Here is a 19,962-nt window from a genome sequence, read left to right on the forward strand (position 1 = left end):
TCTCCCATTCCTCCTCTGGATCATCCAGATGGTCATTGGCAAACTTCAGATGGGCCTGGACATGCTCTGGCTTGAGCAGGCGGACCTTGCGTGCGCTGCAGGATTTTAATCCATGACGGCGTAGTGTGTTACTAATTTTATTTGAGACTGTGGTCCCAGCTCTCTTCAGGTCATTGACCAGGTCCTGCCATGTAGTTCTGGGCTGATCCCTCACCTTCCTCATGATCATTGATGCCCCACGAGGTGAGATCTTGCATGGTACCCCAGACCGAGGGAGATTGACCGTCATCTTGAACTTCTTCCATTTTCTAATAATTGCGCCAACAGTCGTTGCCTTCTCACCAAGCTGCTTGCCTATTGTCCTGTAGCCCATCCCAGCCTTGTGCAGGTCTACAATTGTCCTTACACAGCTCTCTGGTCTTGGCCATTGTGGAGAGGTTGGTGTCTGTTTGATTGAGTGAGTGGACAGGTGACTTTTATACAGGTAACGAGTTCAAACAGGTGCAGTTAATACAGATAATGAGTGGAGAACAGGAGGGCTTCTTAAAGAAAAACGAACAGGTCTGTGAGAACCGGAATTCTTACTGGTTGGTAGGTGATCAAATACTTATGTCATGCAATAAAATGCAAATTCATTATTTAAAAATCATACAATGTGATTTTCTGGATTTTTGTTTTAGATTCCGTCTTTCACAGTTGAAGTGTACCTATGATAAAAATTACAGACCTCTACATGCTTTGTAAGTAGGAAAACCTGCAAAATCGGCAGTGTATCAAATACTTGTTCTCCCACGTGTGTGTGTGAGTGTTGACTGCGTGAAGCAGGCTGCGTTGCAGCCACACCACAGAACCTTCAGGGCCTGGAAAAGAGTTTGGAAACTTGGCATGGGGTTAAAAGATGATGGACATCAGTGTTAATACCTGTGGCAGGTGAAACAGGCTGGAGTTATGTTGCACCAGGCAGGCGAACCGTGCAGAGCTCTATTTCTCTGTCACTTTGCGATCGCACCCGGTCAGCGCACACAGAAAATCCAGCAACAAATAACAGCGACCGGCCTTCAGGCAGCGTGTGTCCCACTTAAATAACCTGCACTTTTTGATTCTCTCTCTCTTTTATATAATTTGCCCTTTACTTCCTCATTGGTTTCGGAACATTTGGAAAAGTGAAAGAGACTGTATGGATTTTTTCCGTATCGCAACAACTTTTAGAAATGAAAGTTTCTGAAAGTGAACAGGAAATAAAATAATACAGACTTTAAATGCCCAATTAAATCTAATCAAGTCCTTAGTTGTAGAGGCTGAATTACTTTTAGTGCTGCCAGTCAGTGGGCATGAAAATTGTGTTTTGGGGCAGGTAGGCAGCAGCGGAGGACTGGTTTGTCAAGGTCACTCTCACTCTCTTTGTGAACCTGGGGCCTCTTTAGGGATAAAAAAAAAAAAAAAAAAACTGGAACAGTCATTTCTCAAAGTAGCATTCCATATGACCCAAATTCATCTTTCTGAATTTCTCCACCCTGGTTTTGTGGTCTCTAGTGATGTTCGGACTACATAATATGTGTAAGTGATTGCAGTTATGCGTCTAAAGTCTTGGCTGAGTATTAACTAAAGCTCAGGTTAATGAATGTATTACTTACTGTATTTTAAAGCAATGTACAACACAGTTTCCAAGGGCCTTAAAGTGATTTTCATAAAGAAACTGTTTTTCTAAACCTTTTAAATATGTCATGTTTTGTGTCAAATTCTTAAAATTCCATTAATTTTATTATCTAACATAATAAATAAAGCAATCAATTCAATCAAATAAACTCCATATCAGCAAAAGCAGTCTTTGCACTGCAGAGCACAAGCTATATCTAGATGTTTATACACTGTTTCATGCGGCTCAGAGGTGGCATGAATGCAATTACAATGGCATAAATAATGTTATGAGATAATGTCTTATGAGAAGAAAGTTCAATAGAGAAATATGAAATAATGGTAAAGACCAAGTGATACTCATAGTCCGATTCACCTGATAGGGCAATTAGGGGAGGGATTTTGTCTTCCCAGGTGTGAAACAAATATTCATATTCATTCATATTCAATATTCATGATCATTAACACCTCCTTGCATACAGCCTTTCTGACACAAAACATTTCTTACAAATCTGAAATCATTGTTTTACGTGAATGAGTGGGCAGGATGATTTTCACATCGTTTTGAAGCAAAAAAAATCAAGGCTGCAAGATCCAGTTTTCAAAAGTCTTGTGAACAAATATTCAGTATGGGTTTTGTTGCCTTATTTCAGTGACTTAAAAAAATATATGAATGAACAATGAACAATTTTCTCAAAACTACAATATTTTACAGATTATCGTAGCAGAGATTGTACTGCGTACAGTGTAATCAAACTTTAGCCATGAAAACGTTATAAGTTACAGAAATAAGCACAAATGTCAGGACGAAACATCTCCAGGGCCCAGAAAATACCTCCGACCCCATAGGGTTAATATCAATTAAAAACCCCAATGAGTGTCCACAAATTTTAGTGCAGCATAAAATAAAGGAAAAGCCTGAGAACTACTGATCTAAATAATGTAAGATGTATCACTTATAATTAATCTAACATCATTAAATATACCATCTATAATCAGACCATTAACTGTGAGCGGCGCAGTTTCATCTAGTACATAGTCAAACACACATGACATGGATTGTGGTATGGGTGGGGGATAAAACTGATGCATCGCGATGCGGACGTGGAAGATTCTGAATCGAATCACAAATGCAAAAATCAATTTTCAAATCTTAATTGATAACTTAATGTTGACGGAACACAAAAGGCGCCTGGACAGTCTGTGGTGTTCAGCTGTGCACATAACAGCAAACGCATGATGGTGGAGCGAGAAATCCGACCGGAACCCTGCATTAAAATCTAGCTTAACTTTGGCTTTATGAAGTTGAAGGGAAAAAGGGCCTGGACAAGAGCCACACTTTATGCAAGTAAGATTCCAGACTGCAACCAAATGGGCGACAAGAGGTCTCACTGGTGCGACCACCACGTTGTCCAATTAAAAAGAGCTGCAACTTGTGTTACATACGAGAAACATCAATCGGCAAATGAAACTAAAGTTAAACGAAACCACACTGAATCGTAATCGAATCGAATCGTTAGGTGCCTAGAGATTCCCACCCCTAGTTCATGGTGTTTTCAGCATCTGCCATCTCACTATATGAGGACGTCATGAACATGTGAACTTTATTTTGCACATTACAGTTCGGTACAGGCATCAGAACCGTGTCTCCTCGGAGCACATCTTGTGTGTGTGTGTGTGTGTGTGTGACGGAGTGATTCCTGCCACTGTTTTAACTCCTTTACATATTTTACACTGTTAGCCCAGATTTTATATCTAATTAACAATTTAATTACAGCATGCTTAAATTATTTAATTTTGAATGCATTACTATAAAAATGTAAGTGAATTCTACTACTTTTGTAGACATATTTGAATGTGTTGAAAACTTTAAGTTTAATGGATTAAAATTGTAAAGTTTGTGTACTGACCACGCCCCTTCCCCCCACCCGCCACACACACACACACACACACAGAGTTAGCTGTTGCAAGTAAGGCAAGCAACGCCATTTTCTCGTGGTTGAAAGTGCATGCGAATTCGTAGAGATGTTGGTGAGTAGTTAAAAAGCAAATGTTTTAGCCAGTTTTATTGTTTCTATTTTTCACCGATTTTTGTCTGTGAGTAGTGAAAACGTTGTTTTAAGTAATTTTGGACTTTTTTTCACTGGTCCCACTTGAACACCTGACAGGCGAATTTAGCAGACATAGTTTCGTCTGTTCATTTGTTTTTTTCTCTCTCTCTCCATCAAAATGATGTTTGTGAGTATTGTAAAACCATTGTTTTAAAAAGTTTGGGACAAAAATATGCCCCAAAAACCCTTTTCACTTGCGTGCGGCGAACACGATCCCGCTCGATCTCCTGACGAATTCATCTGACTTTTTTCATCTGTTTATTGTGAGTTTTTTTTTTATTGTTGAGGGGCTGTTTGTGAGCAATAACAAGCTTTAAACAGGTCGTGACATTTTAACCTATTAAACTAATAAGCTGAGCCATATCGCATTAATTATCGCAGGCGATACGTCCGCGATATTAATGCGATATGGCTCAGCTTGTCAGTTAACTACGGTTCTTTGTAGTGAATGCCGCTCCATCTGAAAGCAGGTGATGGCGATTTACTACTAATCAAGGAACCGGCTTTACTGACGAGATGCGCCTAACAATGCCATGCGATATATCGCCCAGCCCTACTTTATACGCATGCTAAAAACACTTGATCCAAGATACAGTTTACCTAGTCGGCATTACTTTGCGAGACAAGAACTCCCGCGACTGTACACTACGGAGAGAGAGCGGCTTGCTGCTGAATTGGAGAAGGTTACTTACTATGCCCTGACTACAGACATGTGGAGCAGCAGGACATGCAAGCCTTACATGTGCGTCACTATACATCATATTTTGGACTGGAAGATTAAAAGCGCATGCCTTCAAACCACTTATTTCCCACAAGATCACACGGGTGAAAATATCGCAGAGGCCCTCAGAGACGTAACAACAACCTGGATGTTAAATCCAAATGGACCCGTGGCCATTACCACTGACAATGGAGCGAATATCGTCTGCGCAGTCCAAAACAACAACTGGCAGAGGATGCAATGTTTTGGTCACAGACTACATTTGGCGATTGGTGAGTGCAATATACCTGGTCTTACATGGGCGTGTGTCTGTAGCCGCGTTTCCATTACAGATTTGCGCAAATGTTTTGCGCTATTATCTAAATATCGATAAAAAACTATTGCGAAATGACGGTGTTTCCATTAACCGATGTTATGCGACTAAAACGTCCTTTTTTCTCTCGCGATAAGTCATTCCAAAAATCACGGCAACTGACGTTGGTTTATAAAATATCACAGCCAACGCATTAGACATTATTATTATTAATGGAAGGAGTACGTGGCGTGTTATCCAAGCATCAGGGAAAGACCCTTATAATGCGAACGACACATGGAGTTTCTGGGTGTTTCGCCCTCATTTCTGCTCCGAGGTTTTGATTGTGGCATTTCTTTGAGATTTAGAATCCAGTATTCCTATAGTCTAATTATTATTATTTTTTTAATGAATTTAATAAAGAACTCTGTCTCGTATTCTGTCCAAACGATCCATGTAGGCTATTTTGTGTCCATTCGTTTTTCCTTTTTTAACCCGTAGTTGAAAAACGAAAAATGAACGGTTGTTGTCTTTTTAAAACGCAAAGTTGAACACCAAAATTTTAATTTGAACTGGCTACACCAACTGCTGCGCAAAAAAAAGTAAATATCGAAGAATTTTCAGATTTTTGTTTATGACTTTTTGCCCCTTTATTAAACATTTAAAATAGTCACAAATTAATATGGAAAACATCTCGATTTTACTGGTTTTCTAAGGCCAAATTAGAACCTGGAATTGATGTTTTCCCGCAGTGCTGAATGAGAAGAGCCATTAATATTATTAATAAACTATTGTTTTGGCTAAAATCACATCTCCATCTCCGCTGTTAAGCAGATGCGCTTTTAGAGAGAAATGCACCTTTCATACGAATTACAAAATCAGAAGGTATTAGCTTTCGATTCGAATTTGTTCGTTTTAAAGTGGACATTTCAAGCTTTAGCCTATATTTTGTTTCAGTTCTCGCGCTCCAGTTTACGGAGATCATGAAAGTGCGTCTGATTGTTTTCTTTTACTTTACAAAAGCACAACGTTTTATTTTGTTATTGTGAGTTTACACAAATAAAAGTAGTTGAGAATAATGTATTATTATTTTCTGTATGGCCAGAAATGATAGAGTATTTTTAAGTTGTTTCCACTGTTGATAGGAAAATGCAAGTGTTCACGCCCGCGCCTCCGTGCCATGCAGTGCGCGCTCCTCACGCTTTGTTCTAAATAAAAGCGTCTTCTAAATATAGCCTATTAAATGTTAAAATAAAATAATATAAAATAATTATTAGGCCTATTTGCGTAGCTATACATGGACCTCAAACACACCGCGTCTTCTAAGTCAGGTGACTGTAAATGCGCAAAAACTGTTTCCATTGCAGTTTTGCGAAATATTCCTTTTTCGAATTGCCTGAAAAACCACCTCATGAGAGCGTAAAAACTTTTTTGCGATAAACGGGAGTTTTTGCGAAATTGACGTGTTTCCATTGAGCGTATTTTTAATTCGCAATTTCAATTTGCGCAATTTGAAGGGTAATGGAAACGCGGCTTGTGTGCACATGTAGGTTAGTCTGCTTGGGACTGCCTGGGTGTGAAATGTTTGGTTGGGTGGAAGGGGGTGTGTAACTTTATTACAAATTAAAAAGAAACTATACATATATACTTATACAGTCACAAAATTAAGAGACAATTCATGGCTTGAGCTATTAAACTACATTTAAAAACAATTTATTTCATTTTTGCTTTTACTGTGTAACAGGTCATGGAATGCAAGACCCTCGTATCACACGGGCCATTTCTCTGTGCAAGAAAACTGTGAGCGCATTCTCCTACAACTGGAAAAAGTGGAGGGGGCTGGCCGAAGTGCAGGCACAGTTGAATTTACCAGCTCATCAGCTCAGTACGGAGTCGACCACACGGTGGGGATCACGTCTACAAATGGTAGAACGCGTCCTTGAGCAGGAAAGGGCTCTTGCCAAAGTCCTGTCTGCTGACAAGAAAACAAGACCTCTGGTTCTTACCTGGCAAGACATAGAGGTGCTAGAGGCCATCTAAAGAGCACTGAAGCCCCTGCAGGACTTCACTGACGCTTTGTCAGGCGAGGAGTATGTGACACTCTCATACGTAAGACCTGTGCTCCTGAGGAAGGTGACAGTGAGCTAACAAAGCCCATCAAACACACCATCCTGACTTACTTAAATGAAAAGTATTCAGAGCCCTCTACCAGTGACTTGCTGGATATTGCTTCCTTTATAGACCCACGGATTTGGGGGAAATATGTCAGCAGTGGGAAACTGGTTGCATTGAAAGAGAGGGTCATCTGCGAAGCACAGAGTTTGCTAGGTGATCAGGGGAGCTCTGCAGGTGTTGACAAAGCTGTGCCTCAGTTCGCCTAAGAGAGTGTCATATCAGATTCTGTGACCCCCATTGCTAAAAAGAAAAAAACACTAGCCAGGTTCTTTGTCCAAGATGTAACCCCTTACTCTTCTTTATTCACACCTCGCGAGTCCATTGAGAATGAGTTGTCAAGCTATTTACAGTCTATGTTTGGAGAGGGAGGCAGATCCACTACAATGGTGGCAGGAACATGAGGTTGCCTATCCAGCACTGAGCACCCTAGCAAAAAAGTACCTCTGTGTGCCTGCCACTAGCAGTCCTTCTGAAAGGATCTTCAGCTGCAGTGGAAATATAGTTACTTGTCAAAGGGCTGCACTTAAGCCTGACACAGTAGACAGATTGGTATTCCTTGTTCAAAATATTAAAATGTAAAAGAGTTACACAAACTTGTTTTTTGGCTATTTGTTGATGGCTACAACAGAGTTAATGCAAAGATGAGCTTGAGTTGAGTTGAGTTGTTTTATTTTTGAATAAAAAGAAGGCAATATGTATTATTTCTTCCTTTATTTTACAGTTAAATTATTATTTTTGTATACAGGGATTTTTTTTAAAAAATGTCACAGAAGCACTTTGTTCCTACATGAACTGTCTACCTCTTTCCACTTCAATAAAAAAAAAGACTTTGTGGTATATTTGTTTTTGCAGTAGTTTTTGGGGGGGTATTTTTCCTGTAAAGATAGATATCGAGATATATATATCGTATATCGAGATATAGCAAAATATATCGAGATATATTTTTTGCTCCATATCGCCCAGCCCTAGCTTGAGCATAACTTGGCATGTCTTCTGTTAAAGATGCAAATAATTTTGCACATTCCAGAGAGTTCTGTGCAAGAAGTTATAGAACAGCTTATCACAGCCACTTTTGCAAAACAGAGTCAGGGCCGTGCTAAATAAATATGCTGACATGGATGAAAAGTGTCAAAAAGTAACATGACGATTTTTTTTTGCCAAAGATGGACCCTTAGGAACTGCTAAAAGGAGAGCAGCCTATGTATGCAGAGAGTTTCCACTGGTAAACCCCATTGAATATGTTGTGGAAAAAGACCGAAAACCACTTCCATATGTCCCCATTCTATCCATGCTTCAGAAGTTGCTTAACAAAACTGACGTGTTAAACCGTGCTATGTCAGAAAAAGTCCATCTGCTACATGAATACAGATTGTGCGCAGATAGGAAGTTCTTTAATAAAAACTCTTCTTACAAGTAGTGAGTTCACAATTGCTCTTGGCCTTTACATTGATGACTTTGAAATCGCCAATCCTCTTGGAACATCAAAGCTGAAACACAAGATGTGTGCTGTATACTGGGTCATTACCAACATACCTGCAAAATATAGGTCAACCCTCAACTCAATCCAGCTTGCTCTACTATGCAATACCTCCACTGTCAAAAAGTGTGGTTATGCAAAAGTTCTGCAACCTCTTATCTATGATAAAGCTATTGGAGCAAAATGGAGTTTACCTGGAGAAACTAGGTAAAACTTTGAGAGGTACAGCCTTATTTGTTGCAGCTGATAATCTAGGTGCCCATTCTCTTGCAGGATTCCTGGAGAGCTTCTCTGTTAAAAAGTTCTGCAGATTCTGTTTGGCAAGCAGTGGTGACGCTCAGCAGCAAGAGGTACGTACTGGTTTCTTTCAACTCTGAGACAAAGACTCCCATGATAGGCAGGTGCAGGAAGTGAGGAAGGACCCAGAATTGAGTCGAACTTATGGTGTGAAAGGAGCCTGTCCTTTAACTGAGAATCTTGATCACTTTCATGTGGTCACTGGTTACACTCTTGACATCATGCATGATGTCTTAGAAGGCATTGTTCCAACTGAGTTGTCCCTGTGTCTTAAAGACCTGATAGGCAAGACTTATTTTACTCTAGAAGTGTTAAATCATGCCATCAGGTACTTTAATTACAGGTTTACTGACAAAATGGACAGCTCTCTCTAATGGATTTTCCATCAAAGAGACCATTGGTGGAAATGCCCATGAGAATTGGTGTCTCATACGGCTCCTTCCGTTTCTCATTGGTAAATATGTCCCTGAGGGTGATGACACTCATGCTTCTCAAAGACATTATTGAGCTAGCTGTGGCACCAAGGCATACTGAAGAGACACTGCATTTCCTGGAATGTAAGATAGCAGAGCACAGACAGCTGCTGCAGTCAACATTTCCAGATTTTCATTTAAAGCCGAAACATCACTATATGGAACATTACCCTCATCTAATAAAGAAATTTGGCCCCCTGTGTGAAGTTTGGACAATGTGATTTGAGGGAAAGCATAAGTTCTTTAAAAAGGCAATTCGCAATACTCAGAATTTCAAAAATGTTGCAATGACATTTGCTACCAAACACCAGAGAGCAATCAGTTACCATCTTGATTGTAGCTCATTTTTCAAACCATCAGTTGAGATGGCAAAGGTCACCCCAGTTTTGCTTGCCTCTTTCCCTTTGAATGTTCAGAGTGTAATTGCTCAAAACATTACACAGTCTCGATCAGTTCTTGATGCATCATCAGTCTGTTTAGATGGTATCAAGTATCATCCAGGCATGATTCTCTCTACTAGCACATGCTCAGGTCTCTCTGAATTTGCCCAGATTGAGAAGATTTTTACTGCTAACACAGAAATTTTGTTTGTCTGCCACAGAATGACAGCATGGTACTGTGAGCATTTGAGATCTTATCAACTTCTCTGCAGTGATTCCACCTCAATGATGTTGAATGATGTCTTCCCATTGTCAGCATACAAGGTGCAAGGAGAACTTATGGTAACGCTGAGACGATATGTTATTTGCTAAAAATATCTTATTTTTTCCCAGATGGCTGTCCAACAGAAATTAACCATGAGAGTTATTGTCTCTGAGGGAGATATACGAAAAATGACTATGACAACACAACCTGACAGACTTGAAGATTTGACTGAGTGGCTCAAAGACAATCTTCAAACAAACTACAGCTTCACTTTACAGTACCAAGATCCGGAATTTAACAATGAACTGTGCAATCTTACAGATATCTCTGAGCTTCCAGAAAAACCAACCATCAAAATCATCCCTGTAATTAATCTCACACCAATTCCTGCAGAAACTGAATGTTTTAGTGAAACAAGCAGCCAGGCAGACACTGAGATCCTGTCCAACTCCTCTCTGGAAAGAAGTTTTCAGTGGCCAGATATATTTAACATTATAGAATTTTCTGTTGATGTCGAGTATCGACCTCGTCAAGGTAACCTGCTGTATCTGTAGGATGGAATGGAACAAATCTGAAAGTAATGAAAGAGATGAAGCATGATATTCTTGAGAAGCTGGCTGAGACCATGGATAAATTTAAAGCATATCCAACAAAGGATTTGAAGCTGTTGCAAAAGCCTTAGTACAATCACACCCATGTCTGAAAGAGCAAGGCTCATCCTCTGGTTGGGAAGGATGGAAAAATAGTTTAAAATTCAAGATGGGAAATTATAGGAACAAAATGCGCCAGATGGGTCGACTTAAAGTCACTGTGAATGGAGGTATACGTGGGAGGCACACTACAGATAGCAACCCTCCCAACAAAGACATCAAGAAGCCAAAGAAAGGGGAAATACATTTCCTAGCTGAAAACCTGAAAGGAGTTCGTCAGGTCATTGTCAATGAAATGAAAAAGACAAAGCCAAATGGATCCCTTGTTAAGAAACTCATGGACATGACGTTTGCGCTTAGCAGAAAAGTTGTCAATGAAAAGCCTGACATCAGCAAGATGGTTCTTCAATGGCCATCTCTGTTTACAGAAAGCCAGGTAAGTATTTGAATAAACATATGTATAAATGAAAATGGGTATTTATGACCACTTATGTCATAAACTGTGACTGAAATCATGAAGCATTGTGGTCATAGATGTGGTGACGGTAAGCCAATATGGTTTGCTACGTTTTATTTTACCTTTATTTAGGTTTATTATGAGTTCAACAGAGTGGTGGGAAAAAAATCTCAGAGAACTTATTTGATTCACTTGATCATTATTCTCCAAATCTGATGGAAATCTTCAGGAAGAAGAAAGGCCTCGCCGGCCAGCTTTTGGCTGAGCTTTTACGTCAGTCAGAGGTGGGTTTACTTGTCTACATCAGTCTACCCCCTCTTTTTCCTATTGTAATTCCTCTCATTTCTTCTCTTCTCATCTCTTCTATTTATTCTTTTCTCATCTCTCCTCTTTCCTGTGGACTTCTTTTCTTTCTTTTTTCTTTCCATTCTTAAATCTCTTACTCAATTTTTTTTCTCTCCTGTCCTCTCCACTCCACTATACTCTTCCATTTTTCTTGTTTCATCTTTTTTCCTTTACCCCTCCGTTCTCCCCCTTTTCTCTCCTCTCTCCTTTCCTGTTTGTCATCTTGTCATGCCCTGTTCTTTATTACACAAAATCTGACAAATTTGGGGGAAGCTCAGTAATTTGGTTCATACATGCGAGCATCCCTAACAAACTTCAATATCTCCAATATCTTCCAGACCACAAAGCCAACAGATGTTAGGTCCCTTTGCCTTCGTGGACTGCCAGTCATTTTGGGGGATGACCCTTCTGCATTCTTTAAGACCTGCTCTGTAAGTTATTAATAGGTTTTAAATGTTACTGGTACCATTAATGTGGCCTGTGTGCTACTAATTTTCAGAATCATTTAATCAGTATCTCCCAGACTTTTATTTTCAGTATTTTTAACATTTTTGAATATCTGTAATACTGGTTAATGATATGAAAAACTTAAAATATTTGTCTACAAAAGTAAAATAGGCTAAAAAAAAATAATTCTGCAGTTTAAAGGATTAGTTCACCCAGAAATACAAATTCTGTCATTAATTACCGTCATGTCCTACCAAACCTGTAAGACTTTTGTTCATCTTCCAAACACAAATGAAGATCTTTTTAATGAAATCTGAGGGCTTTCTGTCTGTCCCTTCAGTGACAGTCTACACAACTACCACTTCCAAGCCCTAGAAAGGTAATAAAGACATCATTAAAGTAATCCATGTGACTCCAGTGGTTTAACCATGCGTTATGGTGCTCTTGTGAATGTGCATTGGAGATATACATTTTGTAAATAACGTTATTATTATTATTTAGATCTTGAAAGTGATAGTTTTGCAGACTGTCATGGAGGGACAGAAAACTCTCAGATTTCATTAAAAAGATCTTGATTTGTGTTCTGAAGATGAACGAAAGTCTTACAGATTTGGAATGACATGAGGATGAGTAATTAATGACAGAATTTAAATTTTTGGGTGAACGAAGCCTTTAAGTACAACTGAAAGTAATACCTTTTACCAATGTCTTTTGAGTTTGAAGGACAATGCTACCTTAAATGGATTTATACATTACAAGTATTGGTAGCAAAACAGCAGTGAATGTGGCTTGGCAGCTAACCAAAAAAGTTTGTGCACAACTGGGGCTGAAAGTGTGTAAAATATCCAAACGAAGAACTCTGTTTAAGACTGGTATTGTTTTTTTTAAATGCATTTCAGTGTAGTTTACACTGTATGGTGATTTTCATTTTTAGTTGGATATACTAATGATTGAATTTTAGTTGACAACACAGTATTATCTAACTGGCATGATAATGTCTTGTCAATCTGTTTCTTTGTTAGGATGTCAACAATGACAAGGACTCGTACCACCAGATTCCAGTGGGAATCCACTGCCTGGATTCAGAAAGTCCACAGCTAAACCCTTTCAGAGTGTACATCATTTTGGAAGGGAGCTTAGTGATGGAGCTGGAAAACCTGCCCCAGGCCTTCTGTCTTCTCTTTGGACTCATTTATGCCCTGCACATGGACTATCCGAAGAACATGAAAAACATTTTCCACTTCATCCAGCAGGTATTTCTTAACTTGGGAAAGGGTGAGCTCACACCTAAAATTCAGTCTTTAAAAAATCAGCTGGCAGTTACAGTGTAACGGGGCTTCCTCTACACAAGACATCTGAATGTCTACTTTTTCTTTTCTTTTTTTTAATTATTACTTTTTAATATTCACTGTACTGTGAAAAAAAGCCCCAGGTTACATTTTGTCCAAGAGATGACATGCTACTATAAAGTTTGGTTATTCAAACCAAAGTTTTTTGTTTTGATGTAGGTCCGTAGTTCTGCCTTCTGATCTGAGAAACTTTGCACTGTTGCACTTTGAAAATAACATGTTTCCTCACACTGATAGTTTAGCAGACTATATCTGCAGGAAGTACAATTTGGCAAATAATTGTACAGGTCCCCTGAAAAAGAAAAGTAGGTAAATCTTGGGATTCTAAGAAAATGTGTTGTTCAAGTGAAGATCATAACTTTTGTTTTTGAAAGAATGTAAGTGAATGCAAACTATGTAGTTTTAATGTTATATCTGTATATTACATATACAGTTGTTTTATGGAAAAACAATTTTTCTCAGAATTGTTCACACATTTTGCCTCTTTCAAGCATTTCATTGAGGGTTATTAACTCTACTTGTTTCTGAGTAGAGACACTCTTATTACTTATAAGTTTGAAACCTCTTAAACTTGAGGATGATCAATGATGTTTCTTCACTGTTGTATTCTTCAATGTTGTATTTTGAAAAGAAAAGATTTCAATTGACAAAACGAACCGGACTACAAGTGTGAAAACACCCTACAAGCTCCGTTTCACTTGAAGAAATTGTGACAAAAAAAAAAAATTGGAATACTTCACAAAATAAGAATAATAAAATGATTTATAAAAAAACAAACCTCTGTTGTGCAACTCTTTGTTTCCCAAAATCTTTGTTCTAAAAAGTGTGTGGGACAGGAGTGTATGTGTGTTGTGGGGTGGGGGTGGAGATTACTGGTTATATCAGAAATGAACGATAATAAATGTACAAAAAAATAACATTACGATGTCCAGAAATAATTTCAGTAGTACATTGAGCTTAATTTATTGACACAGAACTCATGTGATAGTTTAAATATGTAGATTCACATTAAAGATTTGTTTGTCCTAATGGACTGGTGGTTGAATTTTTAAGTGTGCCAAAGGTTGTGGGTCCTAATCCACCATCGTATAGAGCTGGTAAGTCCCGCCCCTTCCGTAAAACCCCGCTGGACCTCAAAGTTGAAAAACCGTCAATGCAAATGAATGGGAGAAAATAATTATTTTCTGGTCCCGTTTGAATTGTGCCATGAATGTGAACATATGTTGTCTGTGAATTTTTTATATAACTTTTCATGTTACGAGTTTGACAGTATATGGTATGATTCTTCGGCTAGCAGTTGTGGAAAAGACATAACGAGAAAGACTACATGTCGCCATGTGACGTCATCCCATAAAGTTGACTTTTACCCGTGGTTTTCGCCAACCTCAACGATTTTGTCCTCTCCCTGAAAGAAGGCGGTGAAGTGCACCAAAGACACAGCCATGTTTAGCGGGATCCGTGAGCTAGTCCGTGTGCTAGTGGTGTTGACGTTTCAAACGCGTCGAGAGTTGTAGTCCACAAAGTGCTCTCACACAAAGTCTAACCGTATCAAACTTCTACCCGCTAAATTGTATCATTCTTTACACGAAAAGTTATATAAAAAATTCAGACAACATATGTTCACATTCATGGCACAATTCAAACGGGACCAGAAAATAATTATTTTCTCCCATTCACTTGCATTGACGGTTTTTCAACTTTGAGGTCCAGCGGGGTTTTGCGGAAGGGGCGGGACTTACCAGCTCTATACGCTGATTTCACGCAGCCGCCATTTTGAAATCGAAAGTGAGGCTCCGGTGGGAAAAACCCCGGAAGTAACGATAAACAACAATGCCTTTGGACTACCAACCTGAAGCTGCTGCCGCGATTTACACTATTGGATGTTAATATCCAATATAGGATATGTATATAGTTCATTCCTGCTTCTTTTTTTACTTTTTGAATTATATAAAAAAAATATTTTATTTATAAATGAATTTCACTGTATATAGTCTAAAGTATGAAAGAAATATATGTACAGTTTTAGAATTGACACAACATCATTAAAGACAACAATACGCCATCGCATTCACGACTCTCCTATGATTAAAGGCGACACTTCCGGTTTTCTTCCCACCGGAGCCTCGCTTTCGATTTCAAAATAACGGCTGCGTGAAATCAGCGTATAGGGGCCTAGTTCTTTTCTTTTTTTCTCATTAAAACCAAAGATATTCATCAGTGATTAAAAAGAGCAGGGACACATTTGTGTGTATTTTGTTTGGTGATTCCACCGGAACGAATAGAGCAAATCTCCGCAACAGCCTATTATGCTAGATTGAAGAGCTTGTTTGTGAAGCACGAGTGCCAAGAGAACACTGTTGCCTTCTGCCTCTAATAACAGCGGCAACAAGCACTCGGCATGATTTCAAAAACAACACATTCCAGCACCAGTTAGCCTCTTATTTAACAGAAATGAATGAATTGCTAATCAACTAGAGGTGTATCTTTTGTATTAGGTGCATCCATGCAGCCAGATGTTTAAAAAAGTGGTGGGGACAATATCGACCATGGTAAAAAGTCCTGGGGACATGAACCCCCCGTCCCACCAGCAAATTACACTTATGGCAAAAAACAAAAAAATGAAAACAAAATAAAAGAAACTGTTACATTTTTATTTTATTATATTTTAAAAGATTAGAAGATTTTAATTCTAAAAAGAGTGTGGTTATGTTTGTTAAAACCAAAGAGGACCTTAAGCAAAATTTACCTTCATTCTCTGGGTGACCAAAGTATTAAATGTGGTGAATAAATTAAAATTAGGGCTGTTAAACGATTAATCGCGATTAATCGCATCCAAAATAAAAGTTTGTTTTTACATAATACATGTGTGTGTATGGAGTATAATTATTTTCTATATATAAATACGCACACATGCATGTATATATTTAAGAAATATTTGCATGTATATACTGTGTATATATATTTATATTATATATAATTTATATTATATATAAATATTTTATATATAAATAACACATTTTCTTAAATATATATATGCATGTGTGTGTATTTATATATAGAAAATAATTATACTCCGTACACAGACATAAATTATGTAAACACAAACTTTTATTTTGGATGCGATTAATCGCGATTAATCGTTTGACAGCCCTAATTAAAATACTTGGGTCATAAAATACTTAGATCGTACTGTACTTCACATTTAAAGTTCTACATATACAGCCAGAATGACAATGTGGCCAAACCGGTAATTACTGCAGATTGAAGCTGGCACAAAAGTCAGGCTGTTTTTGAGAGGATTATCCCATAAAGGGCATGGAATCCTTTAGAGATGTGGAGCATGGACAGGGGAAAGACAGGGATGGCATCAGCAGGTTAGGAAAAAGACAAAACCTAAATAAGAGTGACCCAAACAAACAGATTTTAGTGAAAATAAATCCCTGTAAATCCCCTAAATGGCTCTAACAAATGGGACAAAAAACATCTTAATGCAATCTTAATAACAAACTAATTTTGAAATGAACTGCATCATATGCAATTCCATAACTAGGTCGAATCCCCTGTATTCCTTAAAAGCCAGGAAACTAGGTTACGGTTTCTTGTGGCAATTTGAATGCGTCCAGTGGCAGCACTATGGGCTTTTTTGATGTCAATGAAAACTCTAAAAGTCAGGTGTTCTGGGGCTGTAGCAAAGACTAGCTGTGTTCATTTAGCATGGAGGAGATGAATGGATTGCATTAGTGAAGAGGAAATTGTCAGAAGGGAAAAATGTGCGAGTATTACCAATAGTGGTGCATGATGTCCCTTATGTCTCTCAGGATCTAAGCACATTGCACAGGCAAAGTAAAGGAAACGTTAGAAGGAAAGGAAATCGTTCTTTTTCTAGTGAAAAAGCTAAGCCTCTATGTTCTTATAAACACAAAGTTCTGTGGCCTTCTGGTGACTTTCTGCTCTATGGTGCAGAATGTTTAAAGATATGTGTCCTGGTTGTGAGTGCTCATGCTGTGCGCACTGCTGTGCTTTACTAAGAGATAGCCAGAGCACTGACCATTAGCCGATTGATTTTCACTGATCCCCTGTCTCCTGCTTTAATCTCCATCTCTGGGGCTTTAGACACAACCAACACTTCACAGCATTGACCCCAATAAAGCCTCATGGAAACCTCAGCTGGTCACTGGTCTCCTTCTTTGTCATACATTGATCTTACTCAGGATTAACATGCAAATCATTAGTGGCTGACTGAAAGATAAATCTTATAAAATGACTTCTTATAAAAAAAAAAAAAGCACCATTACAAAGACTGTGATTTAATTAAATAAATATGAGCTGCATGTTTGCGAATTATATGTTTGCGAAAATGGGGGCACCATGATGTATTTAAAAAAATATAACCCTATGACAACAAACTCACAAAAATCTTACCACTATAGACTGCTAACAACTATCATGAACAAAGCAAATAGGCCTATGTTGTTTTGATTTAAAAAAGGATCAAATCAGCTTTATAACTTTACAGAGCTATTGGTCTGACATATGATGTCATGCTCTGCAGCGTCTTTTCATGAATTCAACTAACAAAAAGTAATATACAATTTTAAAAATATACAATACAATATACTCGACTTTAGTGCAAAAATATCATTCTATTAATTCAGCCAAGTCACGCCGTGACGTATCTATCTACCTGTCACACGTCTTCACAGGTGGATTGTGGTCTGACGCATACGCATGCGTATGAATGGAAGTCAATGGAACGAAAAGTGTAGTGTGACCGGCCCTTTAACACATAAAAATAAAGTCATAGGCTAGTTCCTTTTTTATCCATTCTTCTTTGCATTTTCAGTCTACATCATTGTCTTCTGTGTATCAGAATAACACATTGTGTCATTGCGTTCATGATCAGATGTAGGCCTACGGCTGTATCAGTGTCCTTTTTTGCACCAACATTGACCGCACAAACAGATTTCAGTGCTTCCAATTCATTAACTAGACTGTGGCGGCTGAAAAAATATATTTAAACTTCTCATAAAAGGTCTTTAATGTCGTATGTTGCGCCATTGCTGTCAAACAAACTAAAATCGAAAGAGCGATTAGGCTTTATGTCCTTATCAAAAGACTTGCCCTGTCCAAATACCCACACTTGCGGTCTTGGCCACTTGAGAGCGAGTGCATGCGACAGGAAGGAAGTGTGCAAGACTGTCCCATGTCTTAAAAATGCCAAAGTGCAGCGCCCTAATGCACACTAAACCCACACTGTCTTGTACTTCGGAGCCAATTCATTAGCCAAATTATCGAAAAAAAATTTGATAACTGATCTGAATATCAGTACATATCCCCCGTGGCATTGAAAATGGTATTGAATATCGATATTTTTCAAAGTATCATATCGAAGTTGGAAATTCCAGTATCGTAACAACACTAGTGAGAAGATAGAAAAGGGGCTTTAACTTAAGTGGCTCAAAGTACACTAACAAGGTTTAGCCTATGCAGTGCACAATATAATAATACATTTATACAGGCCAATGATGGCTACATAATACTCTTTCAGAACTGATTTAATTCATAATGAGAGCTTATCACACACTGAAATGTTCCAATCTCATTTTTCATGTATTATGCTTGTCCTCCAAACAAAGCTAATAAAGTCGGTCAGATTCCTCATCTAATTGTGTGTATGCTAGACGAAGGTCATTGGAATAATTGGAAAATGTTTTTATTGGATTATTATTGGTGTTGTTGTGACCCATGGAAGCTTATCTGCAACTTGCCCTAGAGCTGTCACAACACAAAGTTGACCATTTCATATCACAGATCCAAAAATAGGTTAACAACAGCAACAACCCTCTCTAACTCTCAGGGAGACAAACACACAAACTCAACAGCACACTTTATCTACACAGTTTAGATATAATTAATGAGCTTGACTAAATGAGTTCAATGTCCTCAGTGATAAAAAATAAAAAAAAATAAAAGAGGAATGAGAAGCAAATGGGTTACATTTTAAGTGCTGTAAAGCAGCTGCAGACATATCGATACATGCAAAGCCTGATGCACAGTCCAAGAACATGTAATTATGACACTGCCAAAACAGTAACAGCTGCTAAAAAACTCCCAGCTGGCCAGCACTTTAATATTGGTCAGCCCATTTACCAACACAGATATGAGGGTCAAACAGAGAGAGAGACAGAAAGAAAGAAATAGAAAGAGTTAGGCTAACAAAAATGATCATGATTATTCATGTTGTTGATGCGAACAAGGAAGACTGCAGCAGGGTAAGGTAAAACTAAAACCATAAAAATAATTTCCATTATTTGAAATTAAATATAACTGAAATAAATTATAAACTTGATTTATTCCAAATAGTTGGCAATTAAATGGGCTATTTTCTCAACTTTTTTTTTTTTTTTTTACTTGATGTTGATGTATTGCAATTAGGCTAACTAAATTTTAAATAAATATTAATAAAACACTTTTTTTAAACTACTAAAAATGACAATACACGACAAAATTACTAAACCTTTAACGAAATAAAAATGCAAACGAATATAACATTTTTATTTAGAATCTTAATAAAAACACAACAATGTACACTAAAATAACACTGGCTGCACTCAAAAACTAAATAGGCTAATTTAAAGAAGGAAATACATTGTTTTATAATTTTATCACAATTTTAAAATTAAAGGTGCTCTAAGCGATGTCACGCATTTTTAAGGCACATACAGCAAACATCTCCTCACTATCAGCTAGCTGCCTGTCCCCTGAACACACTGTAAAAAAACGCCATCTCTGTAGACAGCCCAGGCTCCACAAACGGCAAGAAAAACAAACTGGCCCAGCCTGGACCACGAAACATGACAAACAGTGTTCCAGCCAATAACCGGCAAG

The 19,962-nt window shown here is 38.1% G+C and overlaps 1 protein-coding gene across 2 annotated transcripts in view; it reads right to left on the bottom strand.

The window, feature by feature from the left end:
- Nucleotides 1–19,962, bottom strand: part of uxs1 (UDP-glucuronate decarboxylase 1) — a 99,563-nt gene that overhangs the window by 78,230 nt on the left and 1,371 nt on the right. The window lies entirely within an intron of this gene.

Source organism: Squalius cephalus (genome assembly GCF_949319135.1).
Source record: "Squalius cephalus genome assembly, chromosome: 9".
Taxonomy (NCBI): domain Eukaryota; kingdom Metazoa; phylum Chordata; class Actinopteri; order Cypriniformes; family Leuciscidae; genus Squalius; species Squalius cephalus.